At 41.0% G+C, this 14399-nt stretch overlaps 1 long non-coding RNA gene across 1 annotated transcript in view; it reads right to left on the bottom strand.

Moving 5' to 3' along the window:
- Positions 1–9212, bottom strand: part of LOC126272475 (uncharacterized) — a 36005-nt gene extending 26793 nt beyond the window's left edge. The window contains exons 1-2 of the long non-coding RNA XR_007549228.1: positions 9154–9212; positions 8351–8547 (exon numbers count right to left, since the gene is read on the bottom strand). This is a non-coding gene — a long non-coding RNA (uncharacterized LOC126272475). The remainder of the gene's footprint in view (positions 1–8350; positions 8548–9153) is intronic.
- Between the last annotated feature and the right edge of the window lie 5187 nt (positions 9213–14399).

Genomic DNA, 14399 nt, shown 5'->3' with positions numbered 1-14399 from the left:
TCAGGATGGCCGGACGCGGGATTGAACCGTCGTCCTCCCGAATGCCAGTCCAGTGTGCTAACCACTGCGCCACCTCGCTCGGTGCATTGTCTTTTACAGCATTAAATTTTCGGCAAATTAGCAGATACCATCGATCGTTTTACTCATTTCGCCATTTGAATACACAGTTAAATACCTGCGCATACTTTTTCAAGATGTTACTCATGTAGTGAAGACCGGAACTGCAACATTTACTTCATTCTTAAATTTGTTGTCGCCGACAACATTAATTTGATCTTTTGATCTTTGAACGATATCAAAATGTCTTCGTCCGTTATAATGGACGCTGTTCATTCATATCATCATCATCCTCCTCCTCGTCGTCGTCGTCGTCATCTGCAACAGATTCACCAGTGAAGCTGTATGAGAGAGTAATAACGTAGAAAATTTCCCATACATTACAATAGCCGGCAGCGGTGGTCTCGCGGTTCTAGGCGCGCAGTCCGGAACCGTGCGACTGCTACGGTCGCAGGTTCGAATCCTGCCTCGGGCATGGATGTGTGTGATGTCCTTAGGTTAGTTAGGTTTAAGTAGTTCTAAGTTCTAGGGGACTAATGACCACAGCAGTTGAGTCCCATAGTGCTCAGAGCCATTTGAACCATTTGAACCATTACAATAAATGACAGTCTCAATACCTGCAAATCTTCAGGCAACATTGAATCTAGCACCTTGGTGAATCTCACATGGAGGGAATAATTACGAAACGTCTTTGGCGTCATCAAGTTCGTTGGAAAGTGCAACATACGGAATGCATCTTATAAACCTATGAAAAAATGTGGTTTACGTCAATGGCCAGTAAATATCTTTGGAGTAATTGCTTTGAATAGCGAAGTTTCAAGTTTTGTATAATGTCCTGCTCAGACAATTGTACATCACTTGTGGTGTTCGGAAGTAAAAATATTGGCTTCATTACTTTTAATTAAATAGCATGGTATGCCAGACAGTTATTGATAAAACGTGGGACTTAACGCTTTTCTCGTAAAAATCGTTTATACAAATGGAGAATCCAATCAGTAAATATAATGGCCGCCACTCCTGCTTTTTCGTTTGCTGTATGTTCATTTAGGAGTGTTCTTACATTTCTAAAAGGCAATTGTTTCAATTGCAATTGCAGATCCATCCGAATTCCACTCTTTAGTTCTTTCTCTCCCCTCCCCACCGCCCACGCCCGCCGAACCAATGCTAACGATCTGTGAACGGTAAAGTTTCAGCGGTAAGCAGCGGTAAAATAAGACAGTCTCATTTACGTTGAAAACAAATTTCGCGTTATATTGTTTTATTACTGACGCCAACATAACCTGTATCCAATCAGTAGTCATGACAAAACGTGGTTAGCTTTACCGCAAAAATTTAACACTTTGCTATTACTTTTCTTGAAACATTCCCAAAAGTCTACATTTGGAGAAAATTCAATATCCCTTTGGTTTCCAGCAATGTTATTGTTATTTTTACAGGCTTAATTAATACAAAGATCAATTAATAACAATGTTGCAACGAAGAATGTTGATCCATATACTGCGTCTGCAATAGTGAAAGGTGCTTCTCAATACTTATATGCTTGAAGTATTGTGAATTATAATCCTAATAGTACTGTAAAGAATGGGCCTTGTAATGCCTGAATTTTTACTGTATTCCTATTATAGTCTCCCAAGCCTCTCTGTTAAGGGCTCCCTCCTTGCGTACCCACGATGCCTCGCTATTTCACTGTGTTGTCTTTCCGATAACATCATATCTTCCGCGTATACGTCTGCCAAGTCATTTCCATTCAAAAATTGTCCTTGACCACCGATGATACGACATTTTCAATGAATGTCCATATCACTTTAATGATTTTTTCCAGTCCTTTGTATCACTGTTTTATTTGCCCTCATTCTAGCTTTTAACTCATTATTAGTTTTTTTCCATTCTTGATATTCTGTTACTCCTTCCATTTTCACAGCTATTAGCCTCCTTCTAAGGCCAGCATTTAACCACCATAGTTCAGATCCATAGAATAGGACTGATTCAGCCATTATCCTATCCAATCTTTCCTTATTGTTGTTAGAAATGTTCTTCTCCCACAAAAACGAATTCATGCAACATATTACTTTTCTGCTTTTTCGCAGTCTGTATTTTACTTCTTTATTACTCGATCTACTTTTGTCAATATTTGTCTCTAGATGCTCAAATTTTGCTACTAACTAGTCACGGATAAGAGAACAATTCGAGATATAGTTTGTTTGAAGCAAGCAAGCAACGCGTCTCTGCACCTTCTTTCTTACCTATTTTTATGCGTTTGCTCTCTGGCTTGAACACGCTGCGCTCAAACATTGCTTTAATTTGTTCTCTATTTTTAATCATCGTCAACGGTGTAAGTTAGCAACTGGCAAACTTTCGGTTTGCGATCTCCGTATGTCATCAGCTGCCTTAAGTGTCTCCATGTTCATTTGAAACGATATGTCTACAACTGACAGGAAAAAAAAACTTGTATTGGAAAAGAAAGAAACACGGAACGATTTCGACACAAAATTCACTGATTTTAACACAGACATCAACGAATTCGTGTACTGTCTTTAGTGTTTTTATAGTGAGAGTATCCGAAGACAAGCGGTAAGATAATAACAGAAATAACCATTATTTAATCTGTTTGGTCTAAGGAAAAAATAAGCCGCTAAATCTGGGTGACTACAAGGTCGCTGAAAGTAGATATATTTCTTCGTCGAAGAAGCAAAATATTTTCAAGTTAGGTGCTTTTGTTCCGCATTAAAAGAAAAAAAAAATGAAACTAGATAGTATTATATCCGGGCCGCAGTATTATTTCGTGTTAACTGATTTTTCATGTTAAACGGTTTTCACTGTACTTGTTGAAAACAGCTAGCCCACGAAAAATACTGTTATCATGACCAATGCCCATCAGTGACTTCTGATGTACTACAGGTCTCTAGAAGATCGTGCAACGCAGGAAACCAGTTACAAGGGACGGGATTATTAGGGCATAATCTGGTTGGCAATGCTCCCAAGACAATTCTCCCGCGTGAAGCAATCTGCGATACTGCCGTGTTTGTTTACTGGCGAACTGATAGCCGGGCGCTGTTGCAACGCCAGGACGCGGGCCACTGGCACAGAAAATTATCTTCCGTGTGCGTCTCTGCACGCCTCTCCCCGATTACCAGCCGTTTAGTTAGCAGCTAACGAAAGGGGGCTGGCCAGTTTTTCTTTTGGCTGAATTCACTGATAACACGAAACTTTTAATGCAAGAAAATAACCGCTTACTGAAAACAAAAGCACACTCTCGCCTGAACTAATAGCATTGCTTCCACAGCGATGCTGCTAATGACAAGCAACTAATACAGCTGTTAGGACATAAAAAGTGATAAAATGGGAGTAGGTAGTGTTTATTCCCATAAGGATATGTCGCAAATTGGGGGGCCAGTATACTCAAATAGCTTTGGCTCAACACGACTATGCGGCAGCGTCAATAGGTCTATATAAAATAATTTCAGAATTTGGCATTAATTAATTTGGAGAGCGATAATGATGTACATAATTTTTATTTAATTGTCTTGATTGTACCCTTTTTGAACGGAAATTACCGGTTTCGGATGTGCCATAGCCATCTTCAGATTCTAGTATACAAGCAAAAGAAAGCACATTAGTAGCTAATAGAAGTTATAATAAAAACAATGCACATCTCATTGTGCGGCACTGCAACAATACGTAACACATGAAAAAAAGACGAGTCAGAACCGCCAAGCATGCATCAACCTGTCATATACACGATGCAAAGCGATCCCAGAGGTCGTTGATGCATGTATAACGTACATGTGGTGAAAAGTAAATTAATTTGGAAGTACAATTCTTTCAAATATTCTCTGATGAATGTCAGAATGCAAGACTTTTTTTTTTAAATTATCCATACGAAAAATTTATTCGTCTTCCGACAGTTTACACTGACTTGTTACAATGTGGCAGAATGAAAGGTATATTTTTTAAATTGTAACTTCTTTTTTCGTCTCTTAATGTATTAGCTACTAATGAACTCGTATTATCATTTACTTCTATTGTACAATCTGAAGATGGCTACTGCATTGGCAACACTGGTAGTTCTATTCAAAAACTGTGCAATTAAGATGCTTAAATAAAAATTAGAAAAAATTGAAATAAGTTGACTCTCGTCTCAAATATTACTCTAAAAATGTGGCAACAACGTGAACTTGGGAAATTCTTTCTTCCTTTTGCTGCCATAATCGGTTACAAAACATACCACTGTCGACACAAACTTCTGCGTCTGTAAATGGGTAGATATACAGTATGTTTAATATCCGATGGCGACAGGCACCTAAATAAGTCACGCGGAATAAAAAATTCCCCAGCGACCTAGACGAAAACTGTTTATTTGTGTCGAGAACCTCGTGGTTGCAAAATGCTGTGTAGAACTAGGAAATTGTCGTCAGCAGGAGACTATTGCAACACTGAAGGAAAGCTGACAGTATTTCGGGACCGGAGCACCTGCATAACGGGTTTATAGAGAGCACCGTTCGGACCATTAGAGGGTTCTGCAGGGATGCGATGTCAACATGTCACGCAGCCCCGCAGGTACCCCATTATGTTTGTGATCGCACTTCACAGGTAGCTGGAGAATTTCTTGAGATTTTGATCAGCAACTAACAGCGTGGTATTCAAGGAATAGTGCTCGCCTCTTCCAGGTGTCACCAATACGACAGGAACCATTCCCAGTAAAATCAGCGAACGCAGAAACTGATAGTCGCTGCCAGTATTAAACAAATTTCCCATCACTATGGAGAAACTGTCAGTCCGAAAGTGAAGCGAACACAGAAAGATACATTTTATTTAGAAACCCCATCTGTCTACGCTCTGTCTTTAATTGATACACGGCTAATTTGAAAAAAAAATTGTTATTTTGGAGTTCCGTCATCGCATTCAGTTTAGAAAAGGTTTAATGTATGTGTAATCAGCACATCGCTTGAACACATTTTAAGAAACATCCTGTTGCGGTTCGACGGCTGAAAATGACTTTGAGCACATACGTCAGTTTATTTCCTCCGTAATGGTATTCGTGCCTCAATGAATTTAGGAGGAACTTCGAAATTCACAGTCACAATACCAAAAGTAAAAATGATTTCCATGTCGACTTTACATGGCGATGTAGCGTTGAAAATCGAGTTTTACATTTCCTTGGAAAGGCCTTTAACAGGTTGCCAGCAGACAACTGGCAGAAAGTTCCCAGATATGCAAAAATAAAGTAAAAGAGTAACTTATCAGCCATTTCTGCTATAATTTATCAGACTGTTTTGATTTGGTGATGTAACCCGATTAGTACTGTTTGTATTAAAGACATCGCCGCCTCGGTAAGAGTTTCTGAAATAAGCGTCCTGGTAAATACAACAAACACTGTGCGGTATTTTAGAACTAGAATTCTATATTTTTAATATCGAGGATTATGTGTAGCTACTGAGATACATAAAAACACCACACTTATCAAATCACAGCTTCGACCTGCCATTCCTATTTTCTAAGCTCTTCGCCGCACAACTGCTTTTTGTCGGAGTCCGGACCAACAAATAATTGATGTGTGTTTGTTCTTATACACTCTTAGGGGAAAAAAAGCACCACGAAGGAATTATCCGAATGGGACGGAAATCGGTAGATGAGATGCACACGCAAATACAAATAAATGATTGCAATTTCAGAAAAAATTGGATGAGTATAGGTTATAAACAGTTTTGGTTGCAATTAGTTTTTTATTTTTCAACTACACGTTTCGCCTTATTTAGGCATCTTCAGATTATCTTAATTTGGTATTTCTTAGAAGGATCCTTTAATCAGTGTAGCCAAAGGGCATTGTCGAATATATCAGGCCAACATCGTTCCTGTGAACGGGAACGCATTATGCAGGTCTTGGTGTCACTCGCGTCCATCTAGAAAAGTTTACTGAATTTAACGAAGGATATGTTGGCCTCATATATTCGACGATGCCCTTTGGCGAAACGCTTAGTTGAAAAATAAAAAACTAAATTTGCAACCAAGGCTGGTTTTAACCAGAACTGTTAAGTGCTGGTTTGCTGTATGCCACATTATGGACTGGAAAAATGCATGATTTATTCAAGAGAAAGAGCTTCACAAATTGAGCAAGACAATATCTCCATGCTCCAGCTCTGGCCCTAAGGCAAGCAGTTATTCGGCTTGGTACTGATAGACAGAATTGCTGGATGTCCTCGCCAGGGATATCTTATCAAATTCTGTCGAATTGCCACGTTACATCGTCATAATCCCCAACTAGTTGGAGGGCCCTGCCCATAATGCTACAAATATGCTTAGTTAGGGAGAGATCCGGCGAGCTTGCTGGCCAAATGGCAAGCATGAAGAGAAGCAGTAAAAACATTGGCCTGTATGGGCGGACATTACCTTGCTGAAATGTAAGTCCAGGATGGTTTGCCATGAAGGGCAACAAAAGGCGGCGTAGAATATAGTCGACGTACTGCTGTGGTGTAAGGCTGCCTCGGATGACAACCAAAGGGGTCCTGCTATGAGATGAAATGGCCTGGAATCTCACTAGCAGAAGTAGAATTGTCATCTTCCATGAGTCCCGCTTCGAAATGAGCCCCGACGACCAGCAAAGATGTGTCTGGAGACGCCCCAGACAGCGCTGGGATATCAACCTGTCGCCCGCCATACGCCTCGACAACCAGGAGTGATCATCTGGGGTGCTATTTCTTTCGCAACAGGACCCCTTTGGTTGTCATCAATGGCACCCTTACAGCAAGCCTCGTTTTGTTGACCTTCATGGCAAATTATCCTGGGCTTACGTTTCAGCAAGATAATCCCCGGCCGTACATTGCGAGAGTTTCTACCGCCTGTCTTCGTGCTTGCCAAATCCTACCTTAACCAGCAAGGTCGCTGAATTTCTCGCCATCAGAGAAAGTTTATAGCATTATGATCAGGCCCTCCAACCCTCTTGGGATTTTGACAATGTAACGCGCCAATTGGCAGAATTTGGCGCGATATTCCTCAGGACATTCAACTATTCTATCTCTAAATGCCAAACCGAATATCTGTTTGCATAAGGGCCAGAGGTGCACGAAGGCGGTATTGACTTTATGAGTTTGTGAAGCTCTTTCTCTTGAATAAATCATACAATTTTGCTGAAATTGTAATCATTTGTTTGTCTGTAGGCTACATGAACATCACATGTAACGATTTTCGTCCCATTCGGTTAATTCCTTCGTAGTGCGTCTTTCTTTTCGCATTAGAATGAATAATTTTAAATGAAGGACTGGATTTCTGGATGAATGAAAAGTGACTTGGATGTAGTATATGGGGTATCTTCAGTAAACATTATTATTTACACTGGAAATAACAGGATAATGATAGAGGTGACAGAAAACTGCGAAGATGTCGTAAAACGGAAAGAATGTTTACTTATGAATTCGATATTTGGATAAACGCTCAATGTCTTTTGTGACTGTTGATGATGTCCTGTGACTTGAGTTTTACGTGCTCGTTCCGCGTTATATTTCGTTTTATTATCTATTCTTCGAATTCAGGCATGCGGTAATAATTATTTGACATTGTAAGCTCACCGGACGAAATGTTGTTAACTCTCTTAAAAGAGCGCACTGATCGCATTGGTATCAGGCGGTTGTTTGACCCTGCAGCAGGTTTCAAACTCCACAGCAATTACTGTTGGTTGTGAACGCAGCTCCATCTCAACCATTTTCCAACGAACATTACGAAGCGAACTGCATGCAATGTACATTTGGAATCGGGTGCCTCGTAAAGGACAATTGAGGCGCTGAGAGCAAAAAGTAGATATGTCACTCATCTGATGTTCTGAGATATATTGAAAAAACTGTATAATTCTGAATTGCGTTATTCCCAAACCTTATAGCTAGTCCCACAGACTCGTGAGGAAGAATGCAATGTTATACCAACAATCTGTAATCATGGGATGAAGGAACTAATAGAAAATGGTAATAGAAAATGATTATCATATCCCCTTTTCGATTTAAACAACAGTAATTGTACTGAAATATTGACTTAAGCGGCACAGTTTCTCCACTCGGCGTTCTGATATGCCGTGGACTGCAGTAATTAAGCTTTTTTGTATAGCATAGTTTCCTTGAAGTTAACTTTAACCTGCAGATACAACTGTATTAGTATCATAAAACAAAAACCTACATAATCGTAATACTGTAACCCTATTAAATTTAACTATTTGCCTTAAAGATTTTACAAAACATGGATCAAAGATATACATAACTCGGGAACGAAATGGTTAATAAAATAATATGACAGTTATCATGCCAGTTACCTTCTAATAATAATTTGCTCTCCTTCCACGATTGGTAATGGAATTTGGGCGTGGTCTCCTTGCTTTCGGAAATAACGGAAGAATGTGAGCACTCCAAGTACCCATCCTGTCCATCTTTGTTGGGCGTATTGTTGAATTCTGTCAATAATAGTTCCTTCTCAGCAAATGAGAACTTCTCAAAACATTTACGCCGGCATCTGTAAACAGATTTTAGCGTATCATTAACCTATATACTTGGCAAACAAGGTATTTTTGCCGTTTTCCTGTATTACAACTAAAACATAAGTTTAAACTTTGCGTCCATGAAAAGTAATTTATATTTACATTTTATACAATGTTTCTACACAACTTGCCTCTGCTACAGAATATTACATTATGTACAGAGAATTCAAACAAACAACATTGTATGACTGTTTACGTGTAATCTGCACGTTTCCCTCCTAGGAACAATGTTTCCTTTCCAGTTGGCATGATCCAAACCCTTGACCTTCTCCTCTTCCATAATTCGGGGCGTTTTTTGCTTTCATCGAAATTCATGTAAATCGTCTTCGGACTCGTCTGACGGTTCCGTCACCGAAGCCATTTGGAAATCTCACTACTAATTACTGCAAACCGCTACAGTGCTGCTCTCACGCCTCACGTTCTTTCGTGCAGTACAGGGACTTGTCTCTGTGACAAGTCCTCTTTCTGCACGAAACGTGCAAGTCCCATTTTAGAACCAACAGGTGCGGAATCGTGTGAAAATACCAACGACAGTAATAACTCATCTACCCCAAAAAATGATGACAAGTTCCGTTTCTTACCTCAACGCCTCAATTGTTGCCAGCAAAACAAACAGCTGGACGTCTTCAGTGGTCCAAACAAATCAGATAGTAGCAGACTGGAGGTTTGCTGTGTGGTTCGACGAGTGGCGATCACCCCCCCCCCCCCCCCCCCCCCCCATCTTTCAAATGATGCAAGCTTCAGAGCGCGCTGTCGTTGCGGTGTTGAGTCGGACTTTGGAACAGTCGATGGACCCCGAGTCCTTGAAGCTGATAGGGCGGCTTTAACGCGTGTGATGGGTGGGCTTCGGAAGGCGACCACTTCCTTCCTTTGTTTCCGAATAGGGACATGTTCAGGGCGACTAGCGGTGTCGGCAGTAAACAAGCCAATTACGAGTTAGATAAGCACCAGGAAACAGCTTCGCGCTACTGATAAGGGGCCACGGCTGTCCAGTCTACCGGCGTCCTGGAGTTACACAAATACACTTGTCAACTGGTTCCATAATCCCGTTCTTGATCTTCTCTGTGTTCCTTTCCGCACGGTTATCATAACATTTGGTTTCATTCTCGGCGCTGGTGCAATTCTCGTCCTACTACGGCCAAAGATTCCTTGTTGAAGGTCTACTGCAGCTGAATAAAATGAAGCTATGTAATGCGCAAAATGGAGTTTGTTTAGATACAAGTTGACAAGTATTCCTGCTTTATCCTGATTCAGCGTGCCCGTACTCGAACGAGCTTTTCATTTATTGTTGGTTGCAGATCTGTTAAGTGAACTTCATTAACGATTTTTGTGCAATCTTTTATGTTCTCTTTCTCATGTTGATTAGTAAATTGTTCGAATATATTATTCTGAAATATCAGGTGCGCCAAGATCGCTTGTAAATCTTTTTATTGATTACCGGTTTCGACAGATTTGTGCTGTCATCATCGGATCGGAAAGTTTAATAAACAAACACTCTAAGTCGAGGTGACTAACAGATACGTCATCTCATTTAAATGTTGGCTACATTAATGACGCTTAGAACGTACATTGTAACACATTAACAGAAGTTCATCATCTTTACAAATTTGCAGGTCACATAATGATATTGCGTCGTTTTACGATAAAAGGGAGCAAGGAAAATCAGCTTGTCAAGTATATACCGTAAAATACCAGAAATATAAAACAAACATCATACTGCGCTGGTGTGTTAGCCACTATGACTTGCAATGTTTGTTTATTAAACTTTCAGGTCCGATGATGACTGCATAGACCCGTCGAAACCGGCAATCATTAAAAAAAATCACAAGAGATCTTAGCGTACCTGATATTACAGAATAATATAACACTTTAGATCGCCTTCAGCGTCGACACAATGTTAAACATGTATATAAACACATGAATCTTTCAACTGAATACCGTACAAATCATGAATAGTAATTGGTTGCATACAGTTACATTGTATGTGTCTATATTTACATAGACAATCCCCACAGTGTCTTGCGAAGGGCACTTGGCGCAAATATCGGCGGAATTCCGTCCTACTTAATTCACGCTCTGAGCGAGGGAAAAAATGACTGTTTATATGTTATCGGAACGTGCCCTCTTATCTTATCGTCGCGATACCCATTCCAGACAAACGCGGGAGGTAGCAGGTCTCTCCCACGATATTCCTGGATTGCCTGTTTTCTACATTCACCCAATACAGTTTCTCGAAAATAATGTCATCTTTCTGCTAAAGATACTCATTTAAGTTCCCTGAACATTTCTTTTCCACTTTTTATGCCGACCTGTAACGACACTTGGAGCGCATGTCTAAATTCGTTCGATGCCTGTTGCCACGCCTGTTGATAAGGACTTCAGTAGCTGGAGCAGTTCTCTAGAATTGGTCACACTACCGCTTTCTAATGTGATTCCTTTACAGATGCACTGCACCTCCCAGCAGAAGTCTTCATTTCGCCTTTCTTAATACTGATGTTACTTGTTCGTTCCAGTTTCATATCGCTTCGTTATTACCTTGTATGTATCGGTGCACAAAAAGCTAGTTTAGGGTCAGGTGCTGTGGTTGAGCTGAAAAATGATGTGAGGGCAGTTGCCAGAGTGACCTTGTGCACCCAAAAAATATTCCAGCCTGTCAGAAAACGAAGTCAATGAATCATAGCTTTGCATTTCTATTTATTATAAAAACTAATTCCTCTACTTTGAACATATGACCAATGAGGGACCGCATCCTATCGGGTCCTCTGGAAAAATTAATCACTTTTTCAAATCCGTCGTTATGACATTAAAAACTATGGTTTCGTGGAGGAATGTACCGGCGGCTGATTGGTTGGCATAGAAATTCGTCGTGCAAGCCCTTCTGGAGACGATACCATTTGAAATGGACACTTCGCTCGGGATACTTGTGACCACTCGTGAGATGGTTGGCAGGTCTGAGTTCAGTAGTGAAAAACATTGTTGAAAGAAATGCTGTGTGTGAATTGCCTTACTCCACTATCATTGGTTTTTTTGTATCCATCAACAGTTTGAGGACTAGCCATTTTGGGGCAAACAATCAAAATAAGAGAAAAAGTGCTTCCGAAAAATAAATAAATGATATATTGTAGCTGTGATGTGAACTTTGTAATAAAAGCAGCCTTACCCGTAGCTTTTCGAACTTAGGGTTGGGAACGCAGTGGCGACCTATGCTATTTTGTTAGTGCTTGTGCACAAGTGTATGCAAAGTGTGCGGTGTATCCATTGTGCGTCAGAACATGCAGGTGAAGATATAAGTTGAGATCAGTTGTGCTTAGGCAGTACAAAGCAGACGTCGATCTGCTGAATTCCTGAGGCTACGGAATATGCACGCACAAGCACATACAACTACATCATTTCAAATTCCTGATATGCAGTCACAATCTCTAAATATTCAAAAGTGATGGGCTGATCAGCTAATGTGAGTTTTTTCATGCACTGACCATCGGATAGCAGTGTACCTTCTCCCATGCACCCTATGAGATGCAGTGAGCAGAATTGCATGATTTGGGTGTCGACATCTGTATCCATACAGAGATGGGGTATTTATGGGTGGTGTGACTGCTCAACGGATGTTGTCCGACACTGAAATGGGGAGGCATTTTCTGCATCCATTACTAGTCTCTCTCTCTCTCTCTCTCTCTCTCTCTCTCTCTCTCTCTCTCTCTCTCTCTCTCTCTCTTTCTTTTTCCCTTTTCATGATACGGCAAATTTATTTAATCTTCGTGAACTGATGACCTTCCTGTCGCCATGGTCGTCAATTATCCTAAGAGAGAGAAATCGATTGTCCGTGAATCGTGTAAACTTTTGTTCTGTTTGTTATTGTTGTATTTTAAGTATTTGTGTAGCGTAAGTATTTTTTTACAGCGGCAGAGATTGGAAATTAACACTGAATGTGGCCGGTGCACCAGACCAACGATCATCAATCAATTCGCCACGCGAATTCTATCCTGTTCTGTCGCACCACTGCGTTGCAAGCTAGCGCGATGCGGCTAATCTATCGACCATTACACTATCTGATGAAAAGTATCTGGACTGCTATTAGAACTCTACGCGAGACACTTCGAATTATTGCCAGAATCTGTGGTGGCAGCCTGTTCTTTCTCAAGAGCTACGACCAGAGAAGGCGGTGATGTTGGATATTGGGGTCGGGGGACACCATCATGCAGTAGCCACATTATGCTTAGTGACACCAAAAACACGACTTCCAGCAGGGAAGCAGGATCACCCGCAGGAAGTGCAGATATGCCTCTGAGGCATTGTGGAAGGATGACTGGTCGCAGGAGGTTCTCGCCAATAATCTCCGCTCACACATTGAGACTAAAGCGATCGTTTGCTGGTAACATACCATGGGGATTCTTCGAAGCCCAGAGGTGGGCTCTAAAATGTGGATGATGGATCCCCTCATCTGTGAATAGGATGCATGACAAAAATCCCAGCACCGGGGTGGCCTGTGCCACGAACCAGCGATAAAACCGTCGCTGCGGAAGTAGGTTCGTAGGTAACAATGCCTGCACGCGTTGTAAATGATACAGATAGCGGCAGCTGTTGTGGAGAATGTTCCACACGGTCTTCTGGCTGCCGCCATTTTGGCGGGCATCTACCTGGCGCTGATCTTTTATCTCATCCTTCGTAGCAACACATTTGCGGCCGTATGTCCACATGGCCCTTGTTGCTCCTTGTCCTCTCACGGACAGTTTCTGCAGTTTATCCCCATTTTATTAATCACACTGCTTAGTCATCAGTCGGGGGGGGGGGGGGGGGGGGGGAGTAACACTTGATAATAATACAGCGGCTCCTCATCTTGAGTTCGTTAAGTTTTTTATGAGTTTCGTAAGAAGGTGCAAAAAAAATTAAGGAAAAGAAAGGAATACAACGATATAAGTCACTTAGGAATGAAATAAATGACTCATGTAGGAAAGACAAGGGAAACGGTTCCAGGAAAAAAGCGAAGCAATCGAAAAAGAAATGATCGCCGGAATAACTGATCTAGCGTATAGGAAAGTCAAAACATTCTTAGATGACGTTAAAAGCAAGGGCGGAAACATTAAGAGTGCTATGGAAATTCCAATATTAAGCGCAGAGGATTGAGCGGATCGGTGGAAAGAGTGCATTGAAGGCCTTCACGAGGGTGAGGAACTACCTGATGACTTGATGGAAGAAGAAATGGGAGCCGGGACTATCGGGTGTGGTATTAGAATCAGAGTTTAATAGTGTTGGAAGACTTGCGATTAAATAAAGCGAACGGTATCGGTAACATTCCTTCGGAATTCCTAAAATCGTTGGAGAAAATGGAAACACAACGACTATTAAAGTTTGTTTGTAGAATGTATGAGTCTAAGGATATAACATCAAGCTTTCGGAAAAATATCATCCACACAGGGCCAGATCAATCGCATAATCACTTAACAACTCATGCTTCCACCTCTGACACGATTAATATACACAACAGTGGAAAAGGAAGCTGACGATCTGTTAGAGGACGATCAGTTTGGTCTCGGGAAAGGTAAAGGCAACAGGGAGGCGTTCTGACGTTGCGCTTGATAATGGAGGCATGACTTAACAAAATTTAAGACACGTTTGAGGTTTCGACGTTGCAAAATAGTGGAAGATGTTCGAATTTCTCAGGAAAATATAGGGAAAGGCGGATAATATACAGTATGTACAAGAAATAAGACGAAGCAATAAAAATGGAAGACCAGCCATGAATTACTCGGATTAAAAAGACTGTAAGGGAGGAAATACATCGAAGATGCAATAACGAAAATAAAAGAAAGGTTCAATAGTAGGACTA

The sequence above is a fragment of the Schistocerca gregaria genome, chromosome 5 (assembly GCF_023897955.1).
Source record: "Schistocerca gregaria isolate iqSchGreg1 chromosome 5, iqSchGreg1.2, whole genome shotgun sequence".
NCBI lineage: Eukaryota > Metazoa > Arthropoda > Insecta > Orthoptera > Acrididae > Schistocerca > Schistocerca gregaria.
Note: the sequence above shows the minus strand (reverse complement) of the source record. Positions and strands in the feature narration are given on the sequence as shown.